The sequence below is a fragment of the Ambystoma mexicanum genome, chromosome 13 (genome assembly GCF_040938575.1).
Source record: "Ambystoma mexicanum isolate Mex_15411 chromosome 13, UKY_AmexF1_1, whole genome shotgun sequence".
Lineage (NCBI taxonomy): Eukaryota > Metazoa > Chordata > Amphibia > Caudata > Ambystomatidae > Ambystoma > Ambystoma mexicanum.
The window spans coordinates 836047444-836070024 of NC_090938.1; positions in this window are offsets into that span (position 1 = coordinate 836047444).

Sequence of the window (22581 nt, forward strand, 5' to 3'; positions counted from 1 at the left end):
AAGCTCTCCTCCAGAAGAGGTGGATGACACTTCCTTGGTCAGATTTACAGGTAGATTTCATCGGGCCTGTGATTCGCTCCTCTAGAGGGAACAAGTACATGTTAACAGTAACGTGCTTGTTTACCAAATGGTTGGAATGTGTCCCGGCCTCAAATTGCAAGACAGAAAGAGCAGCTGTCCTGATGATCAACAACATCTTCTTGTGTTTTGGCCTTCCCCAAAAGAATTGAGTCAGACCGAGGAAGTCACTTCACCAGCAAAGTGATGACAAAGATGCGGGAGATACTTGGATGAAGAGAAAACTCCATATTGCATACCAGCTATCCTCTAGTGGGGGAGTTGAGAGATAAAATAAAACCATTGTGAGCATTCTTAAGAAGTTTGTGGCAGACTCTGGGCCTTGTTGGGACATCAGATTACTGCTTGTCCTAATGGTCATCAGATCTACACCATCCTCTGCGACCAAAATGCCTCCATTTGAGCGAATGACTGGACGAAAAATAGTTCTACCGCAGCATCTGCTCTATAGAACACAAGAGCAGACACTGATTAACACCTCCACAACACAATATGTTGAGAGTCTGAGAAAACACCATCAGCATGCTTTTGTGTATGCTCATTGGAATCTGGAGAAATCGGCAGAGGGGATCAAAACCCACTTCGACTTAAAGACAACTAAAAAAGAAGTAGGAGACAGGGTCTACTTGTACAATTGTCAGAGGAACCCGACCAAGAGGCGGAACTTCCTCCCATCCTGGCACAGTCCCTTTGACATTGAAGACAAAATTTCACCTGTCGACTATAAGATTTGCATCCCCAAAGGAGCTCTGTCAGAAGAAAAATGGGTCCACATCAATCAGTTAAAAAGCTGTCAACACAGACACACTTTGCAGCCGATTGATGAGCCAAAGGAAAACCAAGCAGAGGAACCATCTGGAGAATGAGAAGAAAGGAAAAGAATAAGCAGAGGGACTTATTTAGATGCATAGGTATATCTATATACCAGGGAGTATTCTAGTTGGTGTTATTGTAATAAGAAAAAGATGTTATGAAAGTCAAGTTGCTGTCCACGTTCTGTGAAGTAATTTATTTGGCGATTGTAAAAATTGAAAGGGATGCATATCTTGAAAATTGTAAACAAGTAATCATGGTTCCTCTGTTGTAAATCTTTGGCAAACAAGGTCAGTAAAATATCCTAAAACTTGTTTTTATCTATCTTCTATTAGATAATTAACTCCATTACCACCTAGCCTGGTGAGGACCACCCCAGGGACCAGGAAGGAAAGGTAGGAAGGAAAGAAGGAGGGTGCCGCCTCATACCCTCCAACCTAAAGATGGTAGGGGATCCTGGAGTGCCGCTCCATGATGAAGGAGAACTCCACCAAATGAACCCCACTCTGCCCGACTCTCCCTCAACAAAAAGTCATGGGAGAGCAGGGGGCAGGGGAATCTGTGGGGTACATTTAAGACCCTTACAGAAACCCCTTCAAACAAATACCGAATTGAAATAATGCCACCAAAAACACCAGTGCTTTTCTTTCCCTGGCGCATGTGTGGCGAGCTTTTGAACATTGCCACCCAAGAATGGCTCTGCATTATTTTACCTTCTTTTAAATCAGCTGAATATGACCAGCATTCAAGACGGCTTTGCCATTTGTTCGTGATTTCATTTTTAAACATCACTAAGTTGTGCGCTTTATGAAAACACACCCCTACATGCCTTATGGCAAGAAGTGAGGCAAAACAAGTCAAGAACAGCATTGCTGTGCTGATAAAATTCTGTTTCATTTTCAACACAGCTTCTGCTCCCTTTTTACTGTGACCCATCACGCTCAAATTGTAGCAAAGGAAAGAAATGACAGGGAATTTCTCTTTCCATGTCAAAGATCAAAGAAATCGTGTGCGCAGCCTTTTGTGTCCATAAAATCAACCGCATATGTAAAATTGAAATGAAACTGCAGGATGCAGAAACCGCATTTGGAACGTGACATGAAAGAAAATGAACTCACATGTAAAACTGCACTTTTGCAAATCAGGAGAATGCCATTTACAAGTGAAATGTCAAATCACAGCCTATGCTTACAGAAATGTGATTAAATGTATGGGTGGGGGTTTTGCTATAAACTGTACATTATACTTATTCCTAAAGACTTGGGAATTCACAGAAGCGGTTTATAATGGCAAAAACCCATTGAAAAACGCTCTGTGAATTAGGCCCTTGGTTTCTGTTGGACAAAAAAACTCTGAGACCCGCAGAACTGGTTTGGCCAGGCACTGAATTTCAGGATGCCCTGCCTCCCATGAAAAAAATTGCATCCACAAGTGAACCAGCCCAATAGGACACCTGAAAGGATAATAGTGTGAAAAGTTACTGCCCCGCCAGACTGGCCAGCATTCCTGTAGAAAGGAACAAAGAACACAGTATTTCACTGAGAGGTGCGATTTCCTTCCCCACCCAGTCCCAGGACAAACTGCACAGCTTCAAATGGGTGTCATAAAAGTCCTTTGTGCAGACTGACCCAGGCAGGGGCAATTTGGCTGTGGGGGTTTGTGGGAACACTCACACATGTGACTAATCCAACCCATTGACTGTAAAGAACTTTTGTACATTAAGACATTTCTCCCAGTACCCTCAACAAGCAGTAATTTGATATTATGCCAGTATTGTATGTGATTTTTAGACAAACAGAAAGAAACTAAGTGCATTTTTCCAGCATGTGATGAACTGAAATGGCATGAAAAATGCATTTTGGGGTGAATTATAAATGGCACAGATATGAAACTGGGTGAAAGGATGTGAAATGTTAGTGGGCATATGTGTAGTTAATGGCAGAATGTTAAATATTATTCTTTTCATAACAATGGCGAAATTGTGCCAAAGGCAGATGCAACTTCGGTAATCGGACTGTTCAATTCCCTGTGACTTGGGGAATCCGCATATCTGCTTATTATGATGGTGACTAGTATAAAATGTAAGTTTTGCTTTATTATTTATTTTTGGCAAAAATTAGCTTGGAGAGACAGAGGGAAGTCATAAATGCACACACACACACCTGATGTCATTTCCCCTCAACCAATCGGCCCAGGGGGAGGAGGGTACCGTGGTAGGCTGCCCTATCCCAGGAGAGGGGTAAGTCCATAGTACCCCCCACCTCAGATTGTAAAACGATGAAGTCAATTTGGCTATATGAAGGGGAGACAGAGAAACAAGGGACTGACTTGCTTCCTGACTTATTTTCTTGCTGGCTGCCTGACAATCCACTCATGACAGTAGAGATACATCCATGTATCCAGATCCAGACACATACACCAGAATCCAGGGAGAAAGGAGGGGAGGCAGCAGATCCAATTCAGGAGAGCCCATTGACTAGATCCTTTGCCCAGCTGTCCAGCTTCCATCAAGCTGTCCACAGTGACCAGATCTTGCCTAGCTGTCCAGCATGCAATCCAGGAGAGTCCAGTGACCAGATCCCTTTGTCATTCGCCGTCCTGCTTGGCGTATGTATCCGCGTTGGCGGTTACGCGCTGGAAGGGCGAGCGGAGGTTCCGCTACGTGATTTCTCCTTTACGCACCCTACGGTCTAGTGGTTTTCCAACATGGCGCCGCTGGGAAGTATTTCTTTCCCCCGCTTCCAGCGATCGCCGCGTTGCAACCCCCTTTACTGCGCTAGCTCGCTTCTTTGGGTTTGGCTAGTTATATCCAGCCTCGACCGTCTCGGTCACACGCTAGTTATATCCAGCCTCGACCGTCTCGGTCACCTCTCTGTACCTTTGATCCGCCTCCATCGGACTACCTTTCCCTCTCTCTCCCTTTCCTCGCCTCGCCTCTTCTTTCCGCTTTCTCCTTACCTTTGGCTGCACTGTCATCCAGCCGCTCTGGTTCCTGTTGCTCCAGAGTAGTTTTCTCCGCTGGTACCCTTTCCAGTGGCTCTCTTTCTCTCCGGGTCCTTCTCTACTTTGGATGTCCGGCTTCGCCTGCTCCCATCAGCTACCTGCCTCAAGAACTCCACTACAACTGCTTGCTCCGGATCCTCTCAAGCTGCTGCACTCCTCTGAGGGTTTTTTCTGCCTGAACAGGCTTTTTCCCTTCGCACGGTCTGGTCTCGGGAAGGGGGCCCCAGGTTTGCTATACTTTAGCGCTCACTGTGGCTTCCTCTCGAGACAGACACGTTCTACACAAAAAGGAGAAGGACTACCGCTCACACAGGCAACTGCAACCAGAGGATTTTGAATCAGGTGAGGAGAGTGGGGAGGAACGGGAGTTAACAGAATCTTCCAGCCGGGACAGGTTGCAACGCCCTTCAGAAGAAATGTCGGCAGAAGAGCAGATACAAGAACTATGGAAGGCCATTCAGGGAATGTCCCAAGAGTTACAAACTGTTAAGGCAGGGAATGTGGTCTTGAAACAGATGATTACTGCCCGCGAACCACAATCCCCAGAACTTCCTGTCATGGCTCTTTCGGCAGGAAAGTTCGATGGAACTCCTAAAAAAGTCAAAGAGTTTTTGGAGGCCTGCTTAATTTATTTTACTTTCAGGCCCCGGCTGTTTGCCACCGACCAGACAAAGATCGGGTTCATGATATCGAACATGACCGGCAATGCCCTGGCATGGGTTACTCTGCTGGTTACCGGGGCTAATCCCATCTTACACGATTTTGCTGGTTTTCAGACCCTGTTGAAGCAAACCTTTGAGAGGCCCGAACTTACTTACACCGCCTGCGAGGACCTGTTGGATATCCGACAAGGGTCATCGGATGTTCTATCCTACATTTCAGAGTTCAAGAAATTGGCTTCGGGTGCTGGGTGGTCTGAACAGGCACAATTTGCCATATTCCAGCGAGGCCTCAAGGAGGAGATTAAGGACGAACTCGCCAGAGCATCCAGGCCGCCTTCTTTTCCGGATCTGCTTTCCGCAGCCTTACAGATTTAATATAGACTACAGGAGCGGCGGTCAGAACGCTGAAAACAACGGACAACTGTTCATTTTTCTGATTCCACCTCATCCTCCACCGTCTCCTCCTCTCCTTCACATACTTCATACGAACCCATGCAGATTGGATCTACTAGAGGACCTCTTTCTGCGGCTGAAAGAAGAAGGAAGGAGAAAGGTCTATGTGCCTACTGTGGGTCGGATCAACATCTCCTCAAGGAATGTACTGAACTTCCTCAGAAACGTCAGGGAAACCGTTTCCCTCGGCGCCAGTAGGGACCTGGTTCCGAGGGACTTCAGATTCATCCACCAGTTCCTATGTTTCTCTCTCTATTTCGGCTCCTTACATCCCTGAGGATTCCAGGCTTATGGTTCTACCTGTTATTATAAAGGTCAACGGCAGAGCAGTTGAGTGTCTCGCACTTCTGGACTGCGGGGCCGCCGGGAACTTTGTCGACATCATCTGGACCAAAAGAATGGGTCTCCGCACCCTGCCTCGCAAAGAAGATCAAAAGGTAGAAGGGGTCGACGGTTCTCCTCTCTCTTCAGGACCCATTATTCACACCACCGAGGATCTATTGGTTACCATATTTCAACATTCCGAGACTATCCGGTTTGACATTATTCGAGTTGCCCATTTTCCGGTTATTCTTGGCATCACATGGCTCAGAAAGCATAACCCTCATGTCAATTGGGCGGACAATCAATTACAATTGTGTTCCTCCTACTGCAAGCTCAACTGTTTTTCTGACGATGGTATTCCTCAGATTGTTACGGGGTCTACCAAACAGCTGGCTGGGGTTCATGCTCTGCCTCTGTACTGTTCCCCTTACTTGGAGGTGTTCGTCGAGAGAAAGCCAGCGACCTTACCTCCCCATAGGCCAGAAGATTGTACCATAGACTTAGAACCAAATGCTTTGGTTCCCTTCTGTAGGATGTTCTCTTTAACTCAAGCCGAAAGAAAGGTGCTAAGAGATTATCTTGATGCCAATGTTCAGAATGGGCTCATTCAACCTTCCAAGTCTCCTGCCGGAGCTTCTTTGTTCTTTGTCAAGAAGAGGGACTCTACTGACTTGCGCCCTTGTATCGATTACCGAGGCCTCAACAAGGTTACCATCCGGGATCGATATCCTATGCCATTAATACATGAAATCATTGAAGCTGTTCAAGGTGCACGATGGTTCACCAAACTAGACCTCAGAAATGCATATCATTTGTTACGCATCGCCAAAGGAGATGAATGGAAGACTGCTTTTCGCACTCCTTTTGGCTTATTTGAGTACAGAGTCATGCCCTTTGGTTTGGTGAATGCTCCTGCTGTTTTTCAACGGTTTATGGATCGGATGTTTTCGGACTTATTGTCTGTCTCCATGATCATATACCTGGACGACATCCTGATATATTCTGGCAATCTAGAGGATCACAAAACCCATGTCCAACAAGTTCTGGAAAGGCTTAAAGACAACCAACTTCTTGTCAAACCAGAGAAGTGTGTTTTTGCTGCTACTTCAGTGCCCTATCTAGGGTATCACCTTTCTGAAAGAGGTATCTCCATGGATTCCAGCAAGGTAGCAGCTATTCTGGACTGGCCTTCCCCAACATCGATCAAAGAAGTCCAAAGGTTCCTTGGTCTCTCTAATTTCTATCGCTCATTCATCCCAAACTTCTCTGAAGCAGTCCTTCCTATTACTTCTTTACTTAAGAAGGTCAACAATCCCTTTCGCTGGACTTCCGAAGCAGAACAGAGTTTTCACGATCTCAAGAACCTCTTTTGTACTGCTCCGATTCTGCGCCATCCTGACTAGAGCAGGCAGTTCATCGTCGAGACCGACGCCTCGGCCCTGGCCATTGGAGCTGTTCTGCTACAAGTGTTCGAGGAACGGGAGCACCCCATTTGCTACCTCTCTAAGACGTTGACTCCCAGCCAACTCAACTACTCCGTACTGGAAAAAGAATTGCTGGCTATTAAACAAGCATGTGAGACTTGGCGACATCTACTGATGGGAGCAAGGCAGACCGTTATCATCAGAACGGACCATAAGAATTTCAAGGTCCTTCAGAATATGGAGTGTGTCAACTCCAGGCAGGCTCGCTGGGCATATTTCTTTGCCCAATATGATCTGCAAATTACCTACCTGCCTGGTACTAACAATACGCTTGCGGATGCACTCTCTCGGAAGGGTCCCAAATGTGAGGAGAAAAGACATACACCAGAGCCGATGTTCCACAGGAATGGGATCCTAACGGTTGCCAAAACCTTTTTGGAAGAGGTTCGAGCCGGTGCTGCTCAGAAGGTACTGTTCCACTACCCAGAGGAGAGACATCCTACACCAAGAAGGAGGGTTTGCTATACCTCAACCATCGGTTATATATACCTCCCGGTCCACTACGTCTCAAGATCATAAATTGGTGTCATGATTCACTCACTGCAGGTCATCGTGGGAAGTTTAATACCACAGAATCTATCACTCGTTCTTTTTTTTGGCCAGAACTCAAGAAGGATGTAGAGGAATACATACTCAGTTGCCCGGTTTGTGCCATGACTAAGCCCATAACGGGCAAACCTTTGGGTCTTCTCACCCAACCTGAGGTACCCTCTCGTCCTTGGGGTTTGATTTCTACAGATTTCATCGTAGAACTTCCTGTTTCCAACTCCTTCACATGTATTATGGTTACAGTTGACACCATGACCAAACTGGCTCATTTTTCCCCATTACCTGGTCTTCCTACCGCAACTGAGATGGCTGAGGTTTTCGCCCAGGATATTTTCCGTCTTCATGGTCTCCCTGACAAGATCATCTCTGATCGTGGCAGCCAATTCGTTTCAAAGTTTTGGAAGGCTCTTTGTTCTCGACTTGGTATGGAACGTGCCCTGTCGTCTGGTTTCCACCCACAGACTAACAGTCAAACTGAGCACCTTAACGCCACACTGGAACAGTACCTTAGATTATACAGCAATCGTCTTCAAGACAATTGGGTATCTTTGCTTCCTACGGCGGAGTTTACTTATAATAACTCATTTCATACAGCCATTGGACTCTCTCCTTTCTTTGGTACCTATGGGGTACACCCAAGATCTCTTCTTCCCTACATTCCGTCGCCCACCAATTCCCCGATGGCTGAAAAGGTTCTGCAGTCGGTTTCTGATGCACACGTCACTGCCAGAAGGTGCTTAGAGAAGAGCTGTCAATACAACAAAACCCAAGCTGACAAACATCGTAGGCCTTGCCCTGAATGGAAAGAAGGGGACAAGGTCTGGTTGTCCACCAGATTCTTGCCGCGATGGGTTCACCCTTCTAAACTCTCTCCTCGCTTTTTGGGTCCTTTTCCCATTCTTTGCAAGATAAATCCTGTTACCTTTCGACTTAAACTACCTTCTTACCTCAGCCGCATTCATCCTGTCTTCCATGCCTCGCTTCTCAAACCTTTCATTCCGGACGTCCACCAGAGAGCTGTTCCCGACCAGCCTTTCCCTCAGGTGGATTCCTCTATGGAGTACGAGGTCTCCTCTTTACGTGACTCCCGCCACTACCGTGGTAGGTTGGAGTATTTGGTGTCCTGGAAGGGTTACCCTAGGTCGGAGGACTCGTGGGAACCGGCTTCCAACATTCATGCCCCTCGGTTGTTGGCTCAGTTTCATGCCCGCTTCCCCTTTAAGCCAGGGGTCCTACGCTCTAGGAGGGGGCATACTGTCATTCGCCGTCCTGCTTGGCGTATGTATCCGCGTTGGCGGTTACGCGCTGGAAGGGCGAGCGGAGGTTCCGCTACGTGATTTCTCCTTTACGCACCCTACGGTCTAGTGGTTTTCCAACATGGCGCCGCTGGGAAGTATTTCTTTCCCCCGCTTCCAGCGATCGCCGCGTTGCAACCCCCTTTACTGCGCTAGCTCGCTTCTTTGGGTTTACACGCTAGGTATATCCAGCCTCGACCATCTCGGTCACACGCTAGTTATATCCAGCCTCGACCGTCTCGGTCACCTCTCTGTACCTTTGGTCCGCCTCCATCGGACTACCTTTCCCTCTCTCTCCCTTTCCTCGCCTCGCCTCTTCTTTCCGCTTTCTCCTTACCTTTGGCTGCGCTGTCATCCAGCCGCCCTGGTTCCTGTTGCTCCGGAGTAGTTTTCTCCGCTGGTACCCTTTCCGGTGGCTCTCTTTCTCTCCGGGTCCTTCTACTTTGGATGTCCGGCTTCGCCTGCTCCCATCAGCTACCTGCCTCAAGAACCCCACTACAACTGCTTGCTCCGGATCCTCTCAAGCCGCTGCACTCCTCGGAGGGTTTTTTCTGCCTGAACAGGCTTTTTCCCTTCGCACGGTCTGGTCTCGGGAAGGGGGCCCCAGGTTTGCTATACTTTAGCACTCACTGTGGCTTCCTCTCGAGACAGACACGTTCTACACAAAAAGGAGAAGGACTACCGCTCACACAGGCAACTGCAACCAGAGGATTTTGAATCAGGTGAGGAGAGTGGGGAGGAACGGGAGTTAACAGAATCTTCCAGCCGGGACACCCTTGGCCTAGCTGTCCAGAGACATCGCTGGCTGTCCAGAAACCCCAAACTCAAGCTTACTTTGTAAGTATCACATCAACCAGTCCCAAATTGCATATCCCGCTCTTTTGACCCTTGCACCCTACCGATTTTCTCACCTGTGTTCACGTTGCTCTGGTGCCCTGCTCAGTAGTCTGTAAGCTTCCTTACTTCTTAAGTGCAGCCACATGAATTTCTGTCCTGCCTATGCCACCGCAATTGCAAACTGATGTACCAGTAACAAGTAAAATCTGAGTATGCCATTTTGCTCCTAAATAAGGTTTTCATTTTCGTTTTTTGGTCTCCCATCTGGGGGTGGTGGGCTGAATTCAAAATCAGATTTTTTCCTCTTTAGTCTGACTCCTTTCCACTGCTTTTCATCCACAAAGAATTTAGTTAGCCGGCGTTTGGGGGAAGTGTTGCAGGGGGAGTGCTTAACGTGAATGCCATCTGTTATTCTGAAAAACTATTTGGCTTCTGTTTTCTATTAAAGGTTTATGTACATTCTGTTAGGAGTTGTAGGATTTTCTTTGCATTGTACTGCCACACAGTGGTGGCTGCTGCCCTAATTGTTTGATTTGTCATTGAATCATAACTTTAATAAATATTTCATTGTTACACACCAACCTGGTTCATAGTCCATTGCGACATGTAGTTGTATTTATTTATTTGTATTGCGCGCTTGGCCCTGGGGCATCTGGGCACATTTCTTAAGAAGGTACATGCACATTGCTTGAGCAGGTACATGAGTAACATAGAAAGGTACATGCACATTGCTTGAGCAGGTACATGAGTAACATAGAAAGGTACATACACATTGCTTGAGCAGGTACATGAGTAACATAGAAAGGTACATGCACATTGCTTGAGCAGGTACATGAGTAACATAGAAAGGTACATGCACATTGCTTGAGCAGGTACATGAGTAACATAGAAAGGTACATACACATTGCTTGAGCAGGTACATGAGTAACATAGAAAGGTACATACACATTGCTTGAGCAGGTACATGAGTAACATAGAAAGGTACATGCACATTGCTTGAGCAGGTACATGAGTAACATAGAAAGGTACATGCACATTGCTTGAGCAGGTACATGAGTAACATAGAAAGGTACATGCACATTGCTTGAGCAGGTACATGAGTAACATAGAAAGGTACATGCACATTGCTTGAGCAGGTACATGAGTAACATAGAAAGGTACATGCACATTACTTAAGCAGGTACATGAGTAACATAGAAAGGTACATGCACATTGCTTGAGCAGGTACATGAGTAACATAGAAAGGTACATGCACATTGCTTGAGCAGGTACATGAGTAACATAGAAAGGTACATACACATTACTTAAGCAGGTACATGAGTAACATAGAAAGGTACATGCACATTGCTTGAGCAGGTACATGAGTAACATAGAAAGGTACATGCACATTGCTTGAGCAGGTACATGAGTAACATAGAAAGGTACATGCACATTACTTAAGCAGGTACATGAGTAACATAGAAAGGTACATGCACATTGCTTAAGCAGGTACATGAGTAACATAGAAAGGTACATGCACATTGCTTGAGCAGGTACATGAGTAACATAGAAAGGTACATACACATTACTTGAGCAGGTACATGAGTAACATAGAAAGGTACATGCACATTGCTTGAGCAGGTACATGAGTAACATAGAAAGGTACATGCACATTGCTTGAGCAGGTACATGAGTAACATAGAAAGGTACATGCACATTGCTTGAGCAGGTACATGAGTAACATAGAAAGGTACATACACATTACTTAAGCAGGTACATGAGTAACATAGAAAGGTACATGCACATTGCTTGAGCAGGTACATGAGTAACATAGAAAGGTACATGCACATTGCTTGAGCAGGTACATGAGTAACATAGAAAGGTACATGCACATTGCTTGAGCAGGTACATGAGTAACATAGAAAGGTACATGCACATTGCTTGAGCAGGTACATGAGTAACATAGAAAGGTACATGCACATTGCTTGAGCAGGTACATGAGTAACATAGAAAGGTACATACACATTGCTTGAGCAGGTACATGAGTAACATAGAAAGGTACATGCACATTACTTAAGCAGGTACATGAGTAACATAGAAAGGTACATGCACATTACTTAAGCAGGTACATGAGTAACATAGAAAGGTACATGCACATTACTTAAGCAGGTACATGAGTAACATAGAAAGGTACATACACATTACTTAAGCAGGTACATGAGTAACATAGAAAGGTACATGCACATTGCTTGAGCAGGTACATGAGTAACATAGAAAGGTACATGCACATTGCTTGAGCAGGTACATGAGTAACATAGAAAGGTACATGCACATTGCTTGAGCAGGTACATGAGTAACATAGAAAGGTACATGCACATTGCTTGAGCAGGTACATGAGTAACATAGAAAGGTACATGCACATTGCTTGAGCAGGTACATGAGTAACATAGAAAGGTACATGCACATTGCTTGAGCAGGTACATGAGTAACATAGAAAGGTACATGCACATTGCTTGAGCAGGTACATGAGTAACATAGAAAGGTACATGCACATTGCTTGAGCAGGTACATGAGTAACATAGAAAGGTACATGCACATTGCTTGAGCAGGTACATGAGTAACATAGAAAGGTACATGCACATTGCTTGAGCAGGTACATGAGTAACATAGAAAGGTACATGCACATTACTTAAGCAGGTACATGAGTAACATAGAAAGGTACATGCACATTGCTTGAGCAGGTACATGAGTAACATAGAAAGGTACATGCACATTGCTTGAGCAGGTACATGAGTAACATAGAAAGGTACATGCACATTGCTTGAGCAGGTACATGAGTAACATAGAAAGGTACATACACATTACTTGAGCAGGTACATGAGTAACATAGAAAGGTACATGCACATTGCTTGAGCAGGTACATGAGTAACATAGAAAGGTACATGCACATTGCTTGAGCAGGTACATGAGTAACATAGAAAGGTACATGCACATTGCTTGAGCAGGTACATGAGTAACATAGAAAGGTACATACACATTGCTTGAGCAGGTACATGAGTAACATAGAAAGGTACATGCACATTGCTTGAGCAGGTACATGAGTAACATAGAAAGGTACATGCACATTGCTTGAGCAGGTACATGAGTAACATAGAAAGGTACATGCACATTGCTTGAGCAGGTACATGAGTAACATAGAAAGGTACATGCACATTACTTAAGCAGGTACATGAGTAACATAGAAAGGTACATGCACATTGCTTGAGCAGGTACATGAGTAACATAGAAAGGTACATGCACATTGCTTGAGCAGGTACATGAGTAACATAGAAAGGTACATACACATTACTTAAGCAGGTACATGAGTAACATAGAAAGGTACATGCACATTGCTTGAGCAGGTACATGAGTAACATAGAAAGGTACATGCACATTGCTTGAGCAGGTACATGAGTAACATAGAAAGGTACATGCACATTACTTAAGCAGGTACATGAGTAACATAGAAAGGTACATGCACATTGCTTAAGCAGGTACATGAGTAACATAGAAAGGTACATGCACATTGCTTGAGCAGGTACATGAGTAACATAGAAAGGTACATACACATTACTTGAGCAGGTACATGAGTAACATAGAAAGGTACATGCACATTGCTTGAGCAGGTACATGAGTAACATAGAAAGGTACATGCACATTGCTTGAGCAGGTACATGAGTAACATAGAAAGGTACATGCACATTGCTTGAGCAGGTACATGAGTAACATAGAAAGGTACATACACATTACTTAAGCAGGTACATGAGTAACATAGAAAGGTACATGCACATTGCTTGAGCAGGTACATGAGTAACATAGAAAGGTACATGCACATTGCTTGAGCAGGTACATGAGTAACATAGAAAGGTACATGCACATTGCTTGAGCAGGTACATGAGTAACATAGAAAGGTACATACACATTGCTTGAGCAGGTACATGAGTAACATAGAAAGGTACATGCACATTACTTAAGCAGGTACATGAGTAACATAGAAAGGTACATGCACATTACTTAAGCAGGTACATGAGTAACATAGAAAGGTACATGCACATTACTTAAGCAGGTACATGAGTAACATAGAAAGGTACATACACATTACTTAAGCAGGTACATGAGTAACATAGAAAGGTACATGCACATTGCTTGAGCAGGTACATGAGTAACATAGAAAGGTACATGCACATTGCTTGAGCAGGTACATGAGTAACATAGAAAGGTACATGCACATTGCTTGAGCAGGTACATGAGTAACATAGAAAGGTACATGCACATTGCTTGAGCAGGTACATGAGTAACATAGAAAGGTACATGCACATTGCTTGAGCAGGTACATGAGTAACATAGAAAGGTACATGCACATTGCTTGAGCAGGTACATGAGTAACATAGAAAGGTACATGCACATTGCTTGAGCAGGTACATGAGTAACATAGAAAGGTACATGCACATTGCTTGAGCAGGTACATGAGTAACATAGAAAGGTACATGCACATTGCTTGAGCAGGTACATGAGTAACATAGAAAGGTACATGCACATTGCTTGAGCAGGTACATGAGTAACATAGAAAGGTACATGCACATTACTTAAGCAGGTACATGAGTAACATAGAAAGGTACATGCACATTACTTAAGCAGGTACATGAGTAACATAGAAAGGTACATGCACATTACTTAAGCAGGTACATGAGTAACATAGAAAGGTACATGCACATTACTTAAGCAGGTACATGAGTAACATAGAAAGGTACATGCACATTGCTTGAGCAGGTACATGAGTAACATAGAAAGGTACATGCACATTACTTAAGCAGGTACATGAGTAACATAGAAAGGTACATGCACATTACTTAAGCAGGTACATGAGTAACATAGAAAGGTACATGCACATTGCTTGAGCAGGTACATGAGTAACATAGAAAGGTACATGCACATTACTTAAGCAGGTACATGAGTAACATAGAAAGGTACATGCACATTACTTAAGCAGGTACATGAGTAACATAGAAAGGTACATGCACATTGCTTGAGCAGGTACATGAGTAACATAGAAAGGTACATGCACATTGCTTGAGCAGGTACATGAGTAACATAGAAAGGTACATACACATTACTTAAGCAGGTACATGAGTAACATAGAAAGGTACATGCACATTGCTTAAGCAGATACATGAGTAACATAGAAAGGTACATGCACATTGCTTGAGCAGGTACATGAGTAACATAGAAAGGTACATGCACATTACTTAAGCAGGTACATGAGTAACATAGAAAGGTACATACACATTACTTGAGCAGGTACATGAGTAACATAGAAAGGTACATGCACATTGCTTGAGCAGGTACATGAGTAACATAGAAAGGTACATACACATTACTTAAGCAGGTACATGAGTAACATAGAAAGGTACATGCACATTGCTTGAGCAGGTACATGAGTAACATAGAAAGGTACATACACATTACTTAAGCAGGTACATGAGTAACATAGAAAGGTACATGCACATTGCTTGAGCAGGTACATGAGTAACATAGAAAGGTACATGCACATTGCTTGAGCAGGTACATGAGTAACATAGAAAGGTACATGCACATTGCTTGAGCAGGTACATGAGTAACATAGAAAGGTACATACACATTACTTGAGCAGGTACATGAGTAACATAGAAAGGTACATGCACATTGCTTGAGCAGGTACATGAGTAACATAGAAAGGTACATGCACATTGCTTGAGCAGGTACATGAGTAACATAGAAAGGTACATGCACATTGCTTGAGCAGGTACATGAGTAACATAGAAAGGTACATGCACATTGCTTGAGCAGGTACATGAGTAACATAGAAAGGTACATGCACATTACTTAAGCAGGTACATGAGTAACATAGAAAGGTACATGCACATTGCTTGAGCAGGTACATGAGTAACATAGAAAGGTACATACACATTACTTAAGCAGGTACATGAGTAACATAGAAAGGTACATGCACATTGCTTGAGCAGGTACATGAGTAACATAGAAAGGTACATGCACATTACTTAAGCAGGTACATGAGTAACATAGAAAGGTACATGCACATTGCTTGAGCAGGTACATGAGTAACATAGAAAGGTACATACACATTACTTAAGCAGGTACATGAGTAACATAGAAAGGTACATGCACATTGCTTGAGCAGGTACATGAGTAACATAGAAAGGTACATACACATTACTTAAGCAGGTACATGAGTAACATAGAAAGGTACATACGTTACTTAAGCAGGTACATGAGTAACATAGAAAGGTACATGCACATTGCTTGAGCAGGTACATGAGTAACATAGAAAGGTACATGCACATTACTTAAGCAGGTACATGAGTAACATAGAAAGGTACATGCACATTACTTAAGCAGGTACATGAGTAACATAGAAAGGTACATACACATTGCTTGAGCAGGTACATGAGTAACATAGAAAGGTACATGCACATTACTTAAGCAGGTACATGAGTAACATAGAAAGGTACATGCACATTGCTTGAGCAGGTACATGAGTAACATAGAAAGGTACATGCACATTACTTAAGCAGGTACATGAGTAACATAGAAAGGTACATGCACATTGCTTGAGCAGGTACATGAGTAACATAGAAAGGTACATGCACATTGCTTGAGCAGGTACATGAGTAACATAGAAAGGTACATACACATTACTTAAGCAGGTACATGAGTAACATAGAAAGGTACATGCACATTGCTTGAGCAGGTACATGAGTAACATAGAAAGGTACATGCACATTGCTTGAGCAGGTACATGAGTAACATAGAAAGGTACATACACATTGCTTGAGCAGGTACATGAGTAACATAGAAAGGTACATACACATTACTTAAGCAGGTACATGAGTAACATAGAAAGGTACATGCACATTGCTTGAGCAGGTACATGAGTAACATAGAAAGGTACATACACATTACTTAAGCAGGTACATGAGTAACATAGAAAGGTACATGCACATTGCTTGAGCAGGTACATGAGTAACATAGAAAGGTACATGCACATTACTTGAGCAGGTACATGAGTAACATAGAAAGGTACATGCACATTGCTTGAGCAGGTACATGAGTAACATAGAAAGGTACATGCACATTGCTTGAGCAGGTACATGAGTAACATAGAAAGGTACATGCACATTACTTGAGCAGGTACATGAGTAACATAGAAAGGTACATGCACATTACTTAAGCAGGTACATGAGTAACATAGAAAGGTACATGCACATTGCTTGAGCAGGTACATGAGTAACATAGAAAGGTACATACACATTGCTTGAGCAGGTACATGAGTAACATAGAAAGGTACATGCACATTACTTGAGCAGGTACATGAGTAACATAGAAAGGTACATACACATTACTTAAGCAGGTACATGAGTAACATAGAAAGGTACATGCACATTGCTTAAGCAGGTACATGAGTAACATAGAAAGGTACATGCACATTGCTTGAGCAGGTACATGAGTAACATAGAAAGGTACATGCACATTGCTTGAGCAGGTACATGAGTAACATAGAAAGGTACATGCACATTACTTAAGTAGGTACATGAGTAACATAGAAAGGTACATGCACATTGCTTGAGCAGGTACATGAGTAACATAGAAAGGTACATACACATTACTTAAGCAGGTACATGAGTAACATAGAAAGGTACATGCACATTGCTTGAGCAGGTACATGAGTAACATAGAAAGGTACATACACATTACTTAAGCAGGTACATGAGTAACATAGAAAGGTACATGCACATTGCTTGAGCAGGTACATGAGTAACATAGAAAGGTACATACACATTACTTAAGCAGGTACATGAGTAACATAGAAAGGTACATGACATTACTTAAGCAGGTACATGAGTAACATAGAAAGGTACATGCACATTACTTGAGCAGGTACATGAGTAACATAGAAAGGTACATACACATTGCTTGAGCAGGTACATGAGTAACATAGAAAGGTACATGCACATTGCTTGAGCAGGTACATGAGTAACATAGAAAGGTACATACACATTACTTAAGCAGGTACATGAGTAACATAGAAAGGTACATGCACATTACTTAAGCAGGTACATGAGTAACATAGAAAGGTACATGCACATTGCTTGAGCAGGTACATGAGTAACATAGAAAGGTACATACACATTACTTGAGCAGGTACATGAGTAACATAGAAAGGTACATGCACATTGCTTGAGCAGGTACATGAGTAACATAGAAAGGTACATGCACATTACTTAAGCAGGTACATGAGTAACATAGAAAGGTACATGCACATTACTTAAGCAGGTACATGAGTAACATAGAAAGGTACATGCACATTGCTTGAGCAGGTACATGAGTAACATAGAAAGGTACATACACATTACTTGAGCAGGTACATGAGTAACATAGAAAGGTACATGCACATTGCTTGAGCAGGTACATGAGTAACATAGAAAGGTACATGCACATTACTTAAGCAGGTACATGAGTAACATAGAAAGGTACATGCACATTGCTTGAGCAGGTACATGAGTAACATAGAAAGGTACATGCACATTGCTTGAGCAGGTACATGAGTAACATAGAAAGGTACATACACATTACTTGAGCAGGTACATGAGTAACATAGAAAGGTACATGCACATTGCTTGAGCAGGTACATGAGTAACATAGAAAGGTACATACACATTACTTAAGCAGGTACATGAGTAACATAGAAAGGTACATGCACATTGCTTGAGCAGGTACATGAGTAACATAGAAAGGTACATACACATTACTTAAGCAGGTACATGAGTAACATAGAAAGGTACATGCACATTGCTTGAGCAGGTACATGAGTAACATAGAAAGGTACATACACATTACTTAAGCAGGTACATGAGTAACATAGAAAGGTACATACGTTACTTAAGCAGGTACATGAGTAACATAGAAAGGTACATGCACATTACTTGAGCAGGTACATGAGTAACATAGAAAGGTACATACACATTGCTTGAGCAGGTACATGAGTAACATAGAAAGGTACATGCACATTGCTTGAGCAGGTACATGAGTAACATAGAAAGGTACATACACATTACTTAAGCAGGTACATGAGTAACATAGAAAGGTACATGCACATTACTTAAGCAGGTACATGAGTAACATAGAAAGGTACATGCACATTGCTTGAGCAGGTACATGAGTAACATAGAAAGGTACATACACATTACTTGAGCAGGTACATGAGTAACATAGAAAGGTACATGCACATTACTTAAGCAGGTACATGAGTAACATAGAAAGGTACATACACATTACTTGAGCAGGTACATGAGTAACATAGAAAGGTACATGCACATTGCTTGAGCAGGTACATGAGTAACATAGAAAGGTACATGCACATTGCTTAAGCAGGTACATGAGTAACATAGAAAGGTACATGCACATTGCTTGAGCAGGTACATGAGTAACATAGAAAGGTACATGCACATTACTTAAGCAGGTACATGAGTAACATAGAAAGGTACATGCACATTGCTTGAGCAGGTACATGAGTAACATAGAAAGGTACATGCACATTACTTAAGCAGGTACATGAGTAACATAGAAAGGTACATGCACATTACTTAAGCAGGTACATGAGTAACATAGAAAGGTACATGCACATTACTTAAGCAGGTACATGAGTAACATAGAAAGGTACATGCACATTGCTTGAGCAGGTACATGAGTAACATAGAAAGGTACATACACATTACTTGAGCAGGTACATGAGTAACATAGAAAGGTACATGCACATTGCTTGAGCAGGTACATGAGTAACATAGAAAGGTACATGCACATTACTTAAGCAGGTACATGAGTAACATAGAAAGGTACATGCACATTGCTTGAGCAGGTACATGAGTAACATAGAAAGGTACATGCACATTGCTTGAGCAGGTACATGAGTAACATAGAAAGGTACATACACATTACTTGAGCAGGTACATGAGTAACATAGAAAGGTACATGCACATTGCTTGAGCAGGTACATGAGTAACATAGAAAGGTACATGCACATTACTTAAGCAGGTACATGAGTAACATAGAAAGGTACATGCACATTGCTTGAGCAGGTACATGAGTAACATAGAAAGGTACATACACATTTACTTGAGCAGGTACATGAGTAACATAGAAAGGTACATGCACATTGCTTGACCGGTACATGAGTAACATAGAAAGGTACATGCACATTGCTTGAGCAGGTACATGAGTAACATAGAAAGGTACATGCACATTGCTTAAGCAGGTACATGAGTAACATAGAAAGGTACATGCACATTGCTTGAGCAGGTACATGAGTAACATAGAAAGGTACATGCACATTGCTTGAGCAGGTACATGAGTAACATAGAAAGGTACATGCACATTACTTGAGCAGGTACATGAGTAACATAGAAAGGTACATGCACATTACTTAAGCAGGTACATGAGTAACATAGAAAGGTACATGCACATTGCTTGAGCAGGTACATGAGTAACATAGAAAGGTACATGCACATTGCTTGAGCAGGTACATGAGTAACATAGAAAGGTACATGCACATTGCTTGAGCAGGTACATGAGTAACATAGAAAGGTACATACACATTACTTAAGCAGGTACATGAGTAACATAGAAAGGTACATGCACGTTACTTAAGCAGGTACATGAGTAACATAGAAAGGTACATGCACATTGCTTGAGCAGGTACATGAGTAACATAGAAAGGTACATACACATTTGCTTGAGCAGGTACATGAGTAACATAGAAAGGTACATGCACATTGCTTGAGCAGGTACATTAGTAACATAGAAAGGTACATACACATTACTTAAGCAGGTACATGAGTAACATAGAAAGGTACATGCACATTACTTAAGCAGGTACATGAGTAACATAGAAAGGTACATGCACATTGCTTGAGCAGGTACATGAGTAACATAGAAAGGTACATGCACATTGCTTGAGCAGGTACATGAGTAACATAGAAAGGTACATGCACATTACTTAAGCAGGTACATGAGTAACATAGAAAGGTACATACACATTGCTTGAGCAGGTACATGAGTAACATAGAAAGGTACATGCACATTGCTTAAGCAGGTACATGAGTAACATAGAAAGGTACATGCACATTACTTAAGCAGGTACATGAGTAACATAGAAAGGTACATGCACATTGCTTGAGCAGGTACATGAGTAACATAGAAAGGTACATGCACATTGCTTAAGCAGGTACATGAGTAACATAGAAAGGTACATGCACATTGCTTGAGCAGGTACATGAGTAACATAGAAAGGTACATGCACATTGCTTGAGCAGGTACATGAGTAACATAGAAAGGTACATGCACATTGCTTGAGCAGGTACATGAGTAACATAGAAAGGTACATGCACATTACTTAAGCAGGTACATGAGTAACATAGAAAGGTACATGCACATTACTTAAGCAGGTACATGAGTAACATAGAAAGGTACATGCACATTGCTTGAGCAGGTACATGAGTAACATAGAAAGGTACATGCACATTGCTTGAGCAGGTACATGAGTAACATAGAAAGGTACATACACATTGCTTGAGCAGGTACATGAGTAACATAGAAAGGTACATGCACATTGCTTGAGCAGGTACATGAGTAACATAGAAAGGTACATGCACATTACTTAAGCAGGTACATGAGTAACATAGAAAGGTACATGCACATTGCTTGAGCAGGTACATGAGTAACATAGAAAGGTACATGCACATTACTTGAGCAGGTACATGAGTAACATAGAAAGGTACATGCACATTACTTGAGCAGGTACATGAGTAACATAGAAAGGTACATGCACATTGCTTGAGCAGGTACATGAGTAACATAGAAAGGTACATGCACATTGCTTGAGCAGGTACATGAGTAACATAGAAAGGTACATACACATTGCTTGAGCAGGTACATGAGTAACATAGAAAGGTACATGCACATTGCTTGAGCAGGTACATGAGTAACATAGAAAGGTACATACACATTACTTGAGCAGGTACATGAGTAACATAGAAAGGTACATGCACATTGCTTGAGCAGGTACATGAGTAACATAGAAAGGTACATGCACATTGCTTGAGCAGGTACATGAGTAACATAGAAAGGTACATGCACATTGCTTGAGCAGGTACATGAGTAACATAGAAAGGTACATGCACATTACTTAAGCAGGTACATGAGTAACATAGAAAGGTACATGCACATTACTTAAGCAGGTACATGAGTAACATAGAAGGTACATGCACTTTGCTTGAGCAGGTACATGAGTAACATAGAAAGGTACATGCACATTGCTTGAGCAGGTACATGAGTAACATAGAAAGGTACATGCACATTGCTTAAGCAGGTACATGAGTAACATAGAAAGGTACATGCACATTGCTTGAGCAGGTACATGAGTAACATAGAAAGGTACATGCACATTGCTTAAGCAGGTACATGAGTAACATAGAAAGGTACATGCACATTGCTTAAGCAGGTACATGAGTAACATAGAAAGGTACATGCACATTACTTAAGCAGGTACATGAGTAACATAGAAAGGTACATGCACATTGCTTGAGCAGGTACATGAGTAACATAGAAAGGTACATGCACATGCTTGAGCAGGTACATGAGTAACATAGAAAGGTACATACACATTACTTAAGCAGGTACATGAGTAACATAGAAAGGTACATGCACATTGCTTGAGCAGGTACATGAGTAACATAGAAAGGTACATGCACATTGCTTGAGCAGGTACATGAGTAACATAGAAAGGTACATGCACATTGCTTGAGCAGGTACATGAGTAACATAGAAAGGTACATGCACATTGCTTAAGCAGGTACATGAGTAACATAGAAAGGTACATGCACATTGCTTGAGCAGGTACATGAGTAAACATAGAAAGGTACATACACATTACTTAAGCAGGGTACATGAGTAACATAGAAAGGTACATGCACATTGCTTGAGCAGGTACATGAGTAACATAGAAAGGTACAT